Source organism: Mirounga angustirostris, unplaced genomic scaffold, assembly GCF_029215605.1.
Source record: "Mirounga angustirostris isolate CCGP_5_RB_7025 unplaced genomic scaffold, mMirAng1.0.hap1 SCAF_9, whole genome shotgun sequence".
Classification (NCBI taxonomy): Eukaryota; Metazoa; Chordata; class Mammalia; order Carnivora; family Phocidae; genus Mirounga; species Mirounga angustirostris.
Window position 1 is genome coordinate 1,652,823 of NW_026991717.1, and position 13,935 is coordinate 1,666,757.

At 40.8% G+C, this 13,935-nt stretch overlaps 1 protein-coding gene across 3 annotated transcripts in view; it reads left to right on the top strand.

The window, feature by feature from the left end:
- Positions 1–13,935, top strand: part of ZFAND6 (zinc finger AN1-type containing 6) — a 70,261-nt gene that overhangs the window by 24,432 nt on the left and 31,894 nt on the right. The window contains exon 2 of one of the 3 annotated variants that reach the window (XM_045899285.3): positions 9,033–9,099. The exons of the other annotated variants lie outside the window; for them this stretch is intronic. The gene's annotated coding sequence lies outside the window, so the exon portion shown is untranslated. The remainder of the gene's footprint in view (positions 1–9,032; positions 9,100–13,935) is intronic. 3 annotated transcript variants of the gene reach the window in all.

The following is a 13,935-nucleotide window of genomic DNA, read 5'->3' on the forward strand; positions in this document are numbered from 1 at the left end:
AACTTTCTATTTTGATTTAATTTCAAACTTAACACAGAAGTTGCATGAATAGGACAAGGAACTCCTGTTTCTTTTTCCCAGATTCTCAGTAGTACTCTTTATCCCATTTGTTTTTCATATTTTTTTCTGTCTGTTTTTCTTTCTATATGTATATGTGTATATATAAATACACGCATATTTTTTTCTGACTCGCTTGTGTAAGCTGGAAACTTATTCAGGTTGCATAGCTAATAAGTGGTAAAGCCGGGATTTGAATCGAGATAATCGAGTGTGTGTGTGTGTGTGTGTGTAGTATCTGGCACATACTTTTAATGCTCAGGAAATGCCTCTTGAATTGACCTGTCAGAATCTGTATCTCATCTCTTCTTGGGGTTTCAGCATGTGTAGGTGCTTGGGTTTTGGAGTCAGATCCCTGGGTTCAGATCCTTGCCTTCTGGCCTGCTCTCGGTTTGACCTGAGCAGCTTCCATACTCTCACTCAGGCTGTTTCCTCATCTGTGGAATGGAGGAGGTAAGGGTTCCTGCTTTTAAGGGATATTGTGAAGATTAGAGGAGACAGTACAGGGAGAGCATTTATCACGGACCCTCTCACTTCTGTTAGTGCCTCGTCCTGTTCCTCTGACCTAGCTACCAGCTTCTCTTCGTTCACCCTGCCCCACCGTCACCCCGTGATTTTTTTACTGGCAGAGTTGATGAGACATCCAACATCCAGTTAGCAAACAGAGAGCTCTGGAGAAAGGTCTGAGCTAGAGTCCTATTTGGGAGACATTTGCTCTGAGCTCCTAGTTAGAGCTGTGAGACCAAAGCTTCGTTCATCAGGCGCAGAGATTTGGAGATCTGGTTCCAGGAGCCATGGCACTGTTCAAGCACATGAAACTGGCGTCCCAGTTTTTGAATTTTTTTTTTTTTTAAGATTTTATTTATTTATTTGAGAGAGGGAGAATGAGAGAGAGCACATGAGGGGGGTTAGGGTCAGAGGGAGAAGCAGACTCCCCGCCGAGCAGGGAGCCCGATGCGGGACTCGATCCCGGGACTCCAGGATCATGACCTGAGCCGAAGGCAGTCGCTTAACCAACTGAGCCACCCAGGCGCCCAGTTTTTGAATATTTTTAATTGCCCTTCTAAACCTCTGGAATATTTCAGAAATACCAACTTTTTAGGGTCCATAAAATACAGGGTCACACATTTGGAAGCAGTACAGAAATTTGAGGTAGCCTGACATGTCTGCCCTGTCCTGCACTCCTCTCAGAGGTACTTGTTTTCCAACAGACTATTCTATCTTGTTGTTAGATCACACATCCTAGGTTTTTCTTCAGAAGATAAGGTCTCTGTAGGCGTGACCCCACTTGGCAAGTAGGAGGAAGAGAAAGTCATCAAAGCAAATACTTCCAAAGTAAGATTTCTTTAGTCTTGTCTTTTTAGTCAGTAGAATGTGTATAGTAACCTATGAGGTGATTGGGGTTTTTTTAAACAGTAAATGAGGTAAGGGGGTGCACGTGAAACTAGGGGCTGTGTGGAGGGTAAGGGGGAGCATCACAGGCATCCCTCATCCCTGAGGAATCTTCATGTTTACTTGCTGGTCTGTGTGTGACTGAACTCCAAGCCATACTTTACTCTTATAATAATGTAGATGGTTTTCTTGGAATAATTAAATACCTTTTTGAAGGAAATGGTTATCAGCACCTGTTGTCTGATTGTTTTCACCAAATGAGTTTGATTTAGGTAAAATTTGTAATGTTACTTCTTATAATGCTGTCTTAATTTCTTAGGAAAATCAAGAGTGAGATACTTTAGAGAAAAATAGCACCAAGGCTTGCTGCTTTGTCATCAGTACCCTTGGTTTGTTCTTCAGCGTCTGTGCTGGGAACATCCCAGCTTTCCGCACAGTGTTTAATGCCTCACTGTGACCATTTCTGTTAACAGATGATAACATTCTTGGATGTAAAATGGTGCTCTCTGCTGATACAAAAAGCTTATTTCTCAAGTTAAGACCACATCATTTGCAGTGATAATTCAGTGGACAGATTGGAATAGAAGCTGTTTTGCATTTTCAGTACACCCTAATTCTTAAAGTGGGAAAGCTGCGTAACTCAGAATTGTGTTCCGACTTGCTGGTTGTGGTCATTAAATTGCGACAAAACAAAAAATACATAGGAATAACTTTAGGAAGACAAACATATTTCATCCCAACCAGAAATCTTGTGTGTTACATGATTCTTAGTAACGGTCAGGTTTTTTAGCAGACAGAAAGGAAGCTGATTGATAGGAAGAGGTGGATTTTTATTGTACTCCCGTAAAAGATTTTGTGTATTGCTGTCCTTTGTTAGACCTGGCTTCTTCAGCAGTTCAGATAGAAGAGACGACAAAGTCTTTAGGAACGTCCAAAGTGCAGAGCCCGCAGGCAGCGAGATAACCATGTCCCAGAGCTTCTGTAGCATGGAGCCACAGCTCGGTGTTTCTCAACGATCGTAATCCCAGCAGACCTCACTGTTTCATGATTTACATTTGCCTAATCAGAGTGTGTACTCGGCATGACATTTCATCTTTTTGCTGGAAACCTTCATTGCATTGTAGTTGGCTCTAGAAATTTAGAAAAAGCAGGAAAAGAAGCCATGTTAACTATAGACGTTCTCATTCTCTGCAAAATGTGAACATCTTGGAATAATAAAGGCACAGTAGATGTACTGTAGCTTTGTTTTGTGAAGTCAGACATTTGTGTGCGTGTTAACACGTGTTACCTATTCTGTGAAAAAAGGACGAAGCCTGGGGAAATCTTAAGAAATTCTCAGTTGTCTCCAAAAAATAGCCCTCTCAGTGAGGAAGGGCTTGTCTTGTCTTAGCATATGAGGGTAGTGTTGACCTTGTTCTCGTGTTGATTGGTGCTCACCCTCAAAATAATTGAGGCAGAGAGAGTGGAGCTAGGGATCCTGACTCTCCAAACTAGTGTTTCTTTTCCTCCAGCTGCCACGGCATTTCCACTGTATGTGACCGTTCTGAGGAGTAAGGTCAGCGAGGACTGGTTTTGTCATTTAGATTATATAAATAAAGACGAGTTAAGTGTGTATCTCCAAAATTTTGAGAAGTGTATATCGCATACATGCCTTAAATGTGTGAGGTGCTGAAAATTATAATTCCTTAAACTTAACGAAAATTTTGGAAGGGTCAAGTGCTTAGTTCAGTGCTTGCTACAAAGGAGGCTTTCAAAAAGTAGTGGTTTTTTGATCCTTCTAGTTACATGCACTGTTTTGCCTTAGAAACATATTTTTTATTTGCAATTTGAGCTCTTCTGTGTAGGAGTGGGGTTGGTGAGCAGAGGGGAGATCTAAATTTTCATTTTTCTAACAACTTCCAGGTTTCTCTCCGGAGCAAATGGCTTGTGCTGTATTCATCCCTTTGCTTTCAGCCAGTTGGCTTTTCCTCCCTCTAGTCATTCATCTGCCAGGCCTTCACTAACGCACTGTCATCGTAAATGGATTGTGGTTCACGGTTACAGTTGTCTCCTGTTACACTGAAGACAGAGTTTGTGTTCCTGTTTCTTGTCTTCCTTGTTACTGCCTGAGTATGAGAGAAACTGTTTTACTCTGTAATCCTGAAATTGGAAGTCCCTGTGCTCATTTCCTGTTCTGTCACAGTGCCTTTCCAGCAATTCAGAGGAAAGCATGTAAAAATGGACCATCATCACTCTGGGAGTAGAGTACTGTATCAGTTCAGGACATACCATCTTGAAAAATTCTTCCTGTGTACTTGAACCTCCATCTCCCCAAAATTCTACTAAAAATTTTTGCCCCAAATTCTGAGTAGCAGTTGTCTGCTAATACCATTCTTACTGTAGTTATCATGCCTATTACTGAAGGGTGGGGAGGTAAAATCACTTGTTCCCTACCAGCTACTGTAGTTACAGACCATGGTTGCTTATGTCCAACCAACAGAAAGCACTTCCTAAAATTTTAAATAGTGGTTCTCCAAAGTTTATAGCGGGAAACCATTGTTTTTTGACAGATTACTTTTGAGATGCATCCTTTGACCTAATTTTATTTATTTATTTATTTTAATTTTTATTTATATGAGAGAGAGCATGAGAAGGGGGAGGGTCAGAGGGAGAAGGGAGCCCGATGCGGGGACTCCAGGACCATGACCTGAGCCAAAGGCAGTCACTTAACCAGCTGAGCCACCCAGGCGCCCTGACCTAATTTTAGTTGACCAAAATTATTCTAAAGTTACCAGCTTTACAGTGATTTGAAACCCATTTTGATTTCTGCTACAAATATGTATTTGCTGTGTTCTGCTAAAATAATATTTACCAGTATGTATATAAAGTAGTGGTTCTCAAACTTGAATCTGAGAATCCCTTGGAAGCTTGTTAGAGTGCTAATCCTTGGTCTCAGTCTCCAGAAACTGATTCAGTAGGTATGGGCTAGGACCTAGGAATTCGTGATTTTCTGACATTGTTAATCCATGTATTTGAGAAACACTCATGTAAAGGTTATATACGGAAATCCATGTTCTTAGAGATCAGTTCAGGAGAACTCTTTTTCTCTTTTCTCTTGAAATTTTGAATCCTACTCTCCTCGGTCTTTGCTTTTGGCTGACTTAAAGCCAGGTCATTGGGACTTTAACTTCCTAGCAATATACTGAGGCCAGCGCTGGAGCCAGTTGGACTTTTTAAGATTTAAGACCGAGGAGCTATTATAGGACCCATTGTTGATGAACTGGAAAGTTTTCAGCTGAATGCTAAATAGCTTCACTCTGTGGTGCTGAGCGGTTTATTTTGTGTCTAGAAACAGAAAAGCCTGATCTTGGGATGACTGATTCAGGCCTGCCTAACAATTCCAAGTCAGGGATCACTAACATAGGAACTTAAAATTATCAAAATGATCTCTGTGTGATGTGGAAACCACTATCGGTGCAGATTCTGGGGTCGACTCCTAAACAGCTCTGAAGCTAATATGCTTTTGTTCTACTTTTGTTCCTAGTTCAGGGAGACTTGAAAATCAGTCAAGTTGCTGGCACTTGCTTTAGCAGTAAAGGTGGTGAAAAGTATACATGTAGATATTTTAATGATGTGGAAAAGAGACTACTACATGGATTGTACTTGTATACTGTGACCCCTGGGTGTTGTTGAATTCCTGAAGAGAATGGAGATAAATTAGAAAGCCTTAAACACACAGACTCATCATCTGGCTGCCTATTTTTAGATTGCTATAGATTAATCTACTGACTGTTTAATGGCCTGGAAGAAGGAAAATTGCTAATTTAAATCAGATTAGTGTGTTCTACGCTGTTCCAGAATCCCCTGATTGATCCTAAACAATAAGATGAAAAAGACTGGTAATTTGGTTTTTACCTAGAGATTGAATTTCCTCTGGTTGGTCTGTAAGAGGCTCAGGGTTTGTTTTTCTGGTGTGGATAAATGCACGTCACGTGTCAATCCATTATGTAAACATTTGAGCACCTGGAACACCTGTTTAATGCAGCTGTGTCAGGTATTAGAAATACAGTGGTGAGCAAGACTGATGGCTTCTAACATTTAGTGTTATCAAATTGTAATGGGCCGAATTACATGGTTTAACGTTGGCCAGGAAAGTGACTTATGTATTAACATGTGCTGTGGGGCGCCTGGGTGGCTCAGTCGGTTGGGCGACTGCCTTCGGCTCAGGTCATGATCCTGGAGTCCCGGGATCGAGTCCCGCATCGGGCTCCCTGCTCGGCAGGGAGTCTGCTTTGCCCTCTGACCCTATCCCCTCTCATGTGTTCTCTCTCATTCTCTCTCTCTCAAATAAATAAAATCTTAAAAAAAAAAAACAAAAAAACAAAAACGTGCTGTTTCTTAGCAGTGCTGTTTTTTTTTTTACTTCTCTCCATATATTTATCCCACTTTCAACAGATAGTATTTATATGCAAGATGATTGTTAACTGGGATTAATGAAAGGATTTGTAGAAAAAAAAGATTTCATGGTTGTTGGAAACTTAAAAAAAAAAAACTCTTGTATTCTCAATGAACAGAATATAATAAACTAAAAATGGTATTTAAAACATCAATTATTCAGGGGCGCCTGAGTGGCTCAGTCGGTTGAGCATCTGCCTTCAGCTCAGGTCATGATCCCAGAGTCCTGGGATCGACCCCTCCTCTGCCCCCAGGGGGTCTGGCTCTGCTTAGCGAGGTACCTGCTTCTCCCTCTCCCTCTGCTGCTCCCCCTGCTTGTGCGCTCTCTCTCTCTCTCTCTCTCTGTGTCAAATAAATAAATGCAATCTTTAAAAATAAATAAAATAAAACATCAAATATTCAGTAATATTTTTTATTGGATGGGTAGTAACATTTTATTCAGACTTGTAAGTGGTTAAGAATTATGGGAGCAAGAACCCCCACCTAACTCATTGAGGCTGGATTTGTGTCTTACATAGTTTCATCCCTCACGGCTCTGCAGAGAGTCAGCAGATGCGTGAGTGGGTTCACGGAAGGTGTATGCCTGGGAGTATCGTTACCTTGGTATATTGGTATGACCATTATACTAAGAGAATGGAGAAAAATTGTTTAAATTGAAGGGCTACTCATAAAAAATAGCTATTATTTTGAGCATTTGAACTTTGTGGTAAACAAGTTAAAATGTTTGAAATGAATTATAATTTTTCTTTTTTTTTTTTTTTTTTAAGATTTTAGTAAGACCGAAAGAGACACAGCGAGAGAGGGAACACAAGTAGGGGGAGTGGGAGAGGGAGAAGCAGGCTTCCCGCTGAGCAGGGAGCCTGATTCGGGGCTTAATCCCAGGATCCTGGGATCATGACCTGAGCTGAAGGCAGACGCTTAACGACTGAGCCACCCAGGCGCCCTGAATTATAATTTTTCTTAAAAATACTTTTAAATTCTTTTTAAGTTCCTGAAGAAGTCTCTTGGCTCAAATTACCCAGTTTACTATAAGTTTATCTTTAGGTTTTATATTTGAAAACTGGTTACTGATCTTTTCAAAAGATCTTTTATTTTTTAATGGAAGCTTTGATTTGAGAAATTGAAAACTCTTTAGGAACATGAATTATTTTGTAACATAACTTTAATGATTGAGCAAGGCAGTATGAGAAAACTGCATTCTTGTATTTTCTGAAGAATCAGTAAACATTCAGAAACAATTCCTGATGAAAGGAATGAGCTATGTTGCCTTTATTTGGGAGGTATCTTTTGTTGAAATGCAATAAATTCTTGTCAGTTATACTTGAAAATCTAGGACCAGGAAATAATATTTAGTAGAATTTGTTAGAATTATAAGCTTCCTCCCCCCAACTTTAAAAATTGATGGTGAGGGGCGCCTGGGTGGCTCAGTTGGTTAAGCGACTGCCTTCGGCTCAGGTCATGATCCTGCAGTCCCAGGATCAAGTCCCGCATCGGGCTCCCTGCTCGGCAGGGAGTCTGCTTCTCCCTCTGACCCTCCTCTCTCTCATGCTCTCTGTCTCTCATTCTCTCTCTCTCAAATAAATAAATAAAATCTTAAAAAAAAAAAAAGTTTAAAAAAAATTGATGGTGAACTTGTTCAAGCTCCTATTCATGCTTTATGCTTGTTGTAAAATAATAACGTGTGTTATTTATAAAGCAATCCTAGGGGTGCTGGCTGGCTCTGTCAATGGAGCGTGTGACTCTCAAACTCAGGGTCCTGAGTTCACGGCACCCCACCCCCCATATTGGGCTTAGAGCTTACTTTATTTTTCTTTTAAATTTTTTTAAGTAGGCTCCACCCCCAGTGTTAGAGCCCAACACGGGGCGTGAACTCATGACCTGAGCTGAGATCAAGAATCAGATGCTCAGCTGACTGAGCCAGCCAGGCACCCTATGTAGAGCTTACTTTAAAATAAAAATAAAAAATGAATGAAAAGCAGTCCAAGTTGATCTTACTCAAGGTACCACATCATTTTCAAGGTACTGAGAGGATAAAAGAAGTGGATAGAGAAGGTAAGAAAGGGAAATTTTGTTTCTCTGCTTATATCTAAATGAAATTATTTAGAAAGTTATTTTAATATATAAAAAATAAAATAATTACTTAGTACACAGATACTTTCAGGAAGATGTGGCTCCTCTTGGAACTTGTAATATTTATCTTATACCTCACATAGCTATAACATCTTAAATGAGAATGGCTGTTTCTTTTGTCCTATTTCATTATTTTTAAAGAAATCAGCTTTATTGATGTACATTTGCATACAGTAAAATCTACTAATTTTAAGTGTGCAGTTTTAGTTATGACAAATGAATGTATTTAAACCACCACCATAACGATCATGATGTGTGGAGCATTTCTCTTACCCCAGAGAGTCTCCTTGTGTCTCTTTGGAGTTAACCTCCTCTCCCACCCCTGGTCCCTGGACCTCCATTCTGTCTGGTGGCTATTGCTAGCATTTCCTGTGATTAGAATCACACATTATGTGGTCCTTTGTGTCTTTCTTGAACTTAGCATAGTAGTCTAGAGACTCACCCGTGTGGTGAGTTCATCAATACTTCACTTCTTTTTATTGCTAAATAGTATTCCATTGTGTGAATGTGTCACAACTTGTCCAGTCCGTTCACCATTGGATGGATATCTAGACTGTATCCAGTGCTTGGCTGTCATAAATAAGGCTGCTGTGAACATTTGAGTACAAGCCTTTGTGTGCACATGTGTGTAGAAACCTAGCAGTCGGAACTTGCTCTAGTTAAAATGTCAGTCTCTGTCTCTTAGTTTTGGGAGGGAAGACAGAAAAACCTGTATTAGACCAAAAGGATAAAATCTGTCTTAGGGAAAAAGCTGAATTGTCAGCTATTATTCTCTTATTCTTTATACTTTGTTTATATTCCTCATCTTCTCCCTTTCCCCGAAAAAAGCTACTACCTTTAATCTTAACTATAAAACCTCTTCTTAAATTACTTAAAACTCACTTGTAAGAATAAGCTAAATTTTAAATGGGCTTGTTGACCCATGGGTATTTTGCAGTACTTCCTGTCCCCTACCCCTTAGTATTTCTACCTCATACTAAGTTTTATTTTTTGGAGCTTTTTTTTATTTCTTTCTACAGCACCTCCTCTCTCTGAGTTGGGACCTACATAGTATGGTCTGAGAAGGGTCTACCTAAGAAGCTACAGGTAAAGGCTTATGATTTTATATATATATATGTGTGTGTGTATATATATATATACATACATGTATGTCTGTGTGTTAGGGGTTTGCTGGAAATTCAGCTGCAGACTCTGCTGGTCTGACTTAATGACCAATGAAGCGTCTATATGTGCTAACAAATATATGTTATAATCTCCTTGGCAGTGTAGGTAAGAGTTGATTTAGAAGCAAGGAATGCCTGAAAACTTGCTTCCTGCCCCCCCACATATGTGCGTATACATACAAATGTCCATATACACATTCCATATTTCTTTTTTTTTTTTTTTAGGATTTATTTATTTGGCGGGGGGGTGGGTGGAGAAGGAGAATCTCAAGCAGACTTTGTCCTGAGCATTCATGACCCCAAGATCATGACCCAAGCCAAAAGCAGGAGTCAGATGCTCAATTGACTGTGCCACCCGGCTGCCCCTCATATCCCATATTTCTTAAATTAGGGATTTGGGGTTCAAAATTGATTTAAATTTTAGGTTTGAGTTAGTCAACTTTCACAAGGTTGATTATTCTGATTCTTTTATTAAAAGGGCATCAACCTGCAGCATTCAGAAACTGGAGTTTGAATTGAGATTGGAGGAAGATTGAGAAAGCTAGTGTACAGATCCGGTGGACAGAGAATTTGAAAATGTGCTGCCTGAGAAAATGGGATCGAACACAGGGATAGGGTCGGGATAAAGTACCTTTGCCTGTTTTGCAGTTAGGCATTCTGTAAGGGCCTATTAAAGTGCCTTCTTTAAACAAGGTAGTGTTTGGGCGCCTGGGTGGCTCAGTCGGTTAAGCGACTGCCTTCGGCTCAGGTCAGGATCCTGGAGTCCCTGGATCGAGTCCCGCATCGGGCTCCCTGCTCGGCGGGGAGTCTGCTTCTCCCTCTGACCCTCCCCCCTCTCATGTGCTCTCTCTCATTCTCTCTCTCTCTCAAATAAATAAAAACTCTTAAAAAGGGGCGCCTGGGTGGCTCAGTTGGTTAAGCGACTGCCTTCGGCTCAGGTCAGGATCCTGGACTCCCGGGATCGAGTCCCGCATCGGGCTCCCTGCTCGGCAGGGAATCTGCTTCTCCCTCTGACCCTCCCCCCTCTCATGCTCTCTGTCTCTCATTCGCTCTCAAATAAATAAATAAAATCTTTAAAAAAAAAAACAGACAAAAAAACAAGGTAGTGTTTGCTGTTGGGTTACAGAGATTAATCTGATAGAGAGCTTGCCCAGAAGAGGGCCACCGCTCTGTAACAGAGCTGATCTGGAATTAGCTAAAGTACAGTAAATACTGTGCCACAGCGTGCTCGTACCTAATGGAGAGTATACTGAGTGTAAGAGACTAAAATTCATCCCTTCTTCCCAGGTCATCTTTGTTCAGCCTTGACTTTCTAAATTTGCTGGTTATCTACTCCTCCAATTCCTGCCTTCTTTGTTAGACTATGAGCTATTGATATGTGCTATCATTCTCCTCCTTTCCAAAGTGAATTGTTTGTAAGATTGTTCCTAATAGAGAGACTATTGTTCTGTGCCTCTTGACAGCAAGGGAAGAAGAAAAGGAGTATGGTTATAAGATGCAAATCGTTACACTGTAGTCAGAGCTGTGCTCCTACAGCTGTTAGTCTCACAGAGACCCTACAGTAGGTGCGCTGGAGGACAGTAGAAGACTAAATGGAAGTGAAAGTGTGGAGGGAAAATATGCGAAGACACTGGGGAGGAAGGCGAGCTGGGTGTTAGCAGTGTGCTCCTGTGGGGCCTTTCTCGCGCTTGCTTCCTGTTCCCTCTTGCTGTTTTCTCCCCTTTTTCCTCCCTCTTTATTTTATGGCTTCATGTCACTAACATGTTTGTGTATTACCCATTTGGGGGCTAGCTTCTCAGTGATGAACATTCTGTTAGCTTGTCTTTTCCAGGTGCTCTGTAGTGAATGTGTGCTTTGTCAGCTTTTTATTGGCTTTATCGAGTTTTATTTGTTTGGGGAGGGACGTTTGCTTTACTGTTTCCCTTGCATGTTGTTGATCACTCATCTGCTTTGGTTCTGCTTTACTGCCTGGCATAAGCAGAAATTAACTTGGAGTTTTTAGCAAGGAGGCGCCCCTTCTGCTGTATTCCCAGTTGAAAAATAGCAGCTGCTTGATGGGAGAGGTCTGTTTCTCTAACTGCAGTGTGGTTTGGGGAAGGCTGCAGGAGGGTAACAAGGTTGGGAGGAGGCAGACATGCACCTGACTCAGATCCACGGAGTCACACCTTGTCATCAGTGTGGAATGGCACTCAACATTGGCTGTTTTAAACCCGAACACCACATAGGTAATCGAAGATGACTTTGGATTGCTGTTGGATTGGACTTTGGGTATATGGAGATCAGATTGGGAAAATGATCCACTTGTTAGGTATTCAGAATCCTTAGAAACATCAGCTTCAAATATTTATTTTTCTCAGGTTTTATTTTGAAATCATTTCACATTTATAGAAAGTTACATTGATAATACAGATAATTCCCATATACCCCTTGGCAATATTCGCCCACTGTTAACCCTTGGCCACATTCACTCTTATTCTCTATTGCATTATTTTTTTCTGAACTGTGTGACCGTAAGTTGTGTGCATCCTGTCCCTTTACCATGTTAATATTTACATATTCTGACAAGGCCATTCTTGTATTTTCAAAGATAGTTCAGTTATCAAATAAAGGAAATTTAACACTGATCTATCTAATAGAATTCTCTAATACAGTCCACTTTCGGATTTCTCTATTTTTCCCGACATGTCCTTCCTTCATTAATTTTTCTCCAGTCCAGGATCCAGCCCAGAATCACTTACTGCGTTTAGTTATCATGCTTCTTTATTTCCCTGAGTCAGGAGCACTTCTTTCGCCTTTCCTTGTCTTTTAGGACATTGACATTGTTTGGAGAGTGACCATTTATTTACAGAATCCCCTCAGTCTGGGTTTGTCTGATGTGTCCTTGTGGTTAAATTTAGGAACCGTAGCGTTGGCAGGGATGGGCCACTAGCGACGTGTGCTCCTCCGTGCATCGCGTCAGGAGGCAGCATGTCCATCTGTCCTGTTGTCGGTGATACTCACTTTTGATCTTTTGGTTGATGTGGTATCTGCCAGGTTCTTCCGCTTAAAGGGTTATTATTTTTCCTTTCGTAATAAGCAGTGGGTGGGGAAGTAACTTTGAGACTCGATATACACAATTCCCTGTCAAACCTGCATCCACCAAGAATTACGTCATGCTTTGGTCATTTTGGTTGAATCCGTTATTACTGTGGTAGTTGAGGTTCAAGTATTGAATTGCAAGGACTCAGTAATCTAGGAGGGAGTCTCTTCCAGCTGTTGGATTCCTTAGCATCAGAAAGTGTCTTGTGTTGAGCTGGAACTTGTCTTCTGAGACTTGGCACACAGTTTCAAATTCTGTACTTTTGCACATGAGATAAGCCTGCTCTTTTTTCCTCTTTAAGAACCCTTCAAAATGCATTCCTTTTTGTCTTTTCTCTAGGTTACTCACAGTTGTTTCTTGTGAGAGATGGCTTTCCTGCATTTAGCCATCCTGTTGGTTGCATGATGCCACCCTTCCCAGGGGAGCCATGTCTGCATTCCCGTTCCGGGTGTGGCTCATCAGGACCCTGGACTGCTGTTGCCTGTAATCTAGCTTGGTGCCCAAAGCACCGGGCTTTGGAGACCAGTAAATCTGGATTCAAGGCCTATCTCTGCCTCTTATTAGCTCTGTGATCTTAAACAAGTTTCTAGCATCTCCAGACTCTCCAGTTCCATAATCTATAAAGAGTTGGTCATCACTGCACCCACTTTTTAGGGTGGAATGAGGATTAAATGTGCATGTAAAATTGTCAGGTTGGGGCCTGTTAAACCGTCCTCACTCATCAGATGTTTATTACTGTTACCGTACAGAAAGCAGCCTTGTTTTACAACCCAAGATTGGTACCATTCACTTGTTAGCTGTTGTGTTTGACGGTAGGCTCACTCAGAACGTTTAAGTTCTGCTGCAGCACAGGGAGACTCTTGGACAAATACTTCAACCCGTGTGACCGTTACTCCATCAAGTTACAGCTTTTATGAGGCTTGAATTATTTCTTAAATCATTTATATGCATAGTATAAGGAGAATATAAATAAACATTTGTCTTTTATAGCAAAGCAAACGTGCAGTAGCTTATTTCACTGTTAAGTAATACTTTAAAAATTAGTGAAATTTGAGTATTGGGATGTTACTTCTCAGGTATTTCTAAACCATGTTGCTAGTATAAATAGTAGGTTTACTCTGTGAAGTGCTAAAGCATTTCCTAAATTTTTTGGTAGAAATTTGAGGCCCATGCGATACATGTAGGGGAAGTAGTTACCCGCGTATTCTAGGACATTTTGATTGGATGCAGTTCTGTTTTCCAGACAAGCCTTCTAACGCTTGGTAAATTAATGCTACTATAGAAATTTGAATCTGTGGGTAAATGTGCTGTAATCTTTCATAGTAAATGTCAGAAACCTGGCTCTTATTTCTATCGAAACAGTACCGAGGATCTCATTCTCCCTCCCCAGGAGGGTCCCAGGGGATATTCTTGGGGACATTGAAGTCATCCCCATTGACTGTCTGTCTGTAACAGTTGTTCTTGAGTTCTGGCTGTTTATGCGAAATAAATTAAACTTTAGAGAACCAGAAAAAGACCTAGTTTTGCTTATTTTGTTTATATAAAAAGTAGTTCTTGCTCACCTAGCCTGGGGCCAGGTGAAGAAAAATCTATATGGTAAAGTTACATATTGCTATATTATACTTGGGTGTCAAATACCAAGTGAAATGTTTTTATTTCTTAATTTTCCTCAACAACCCT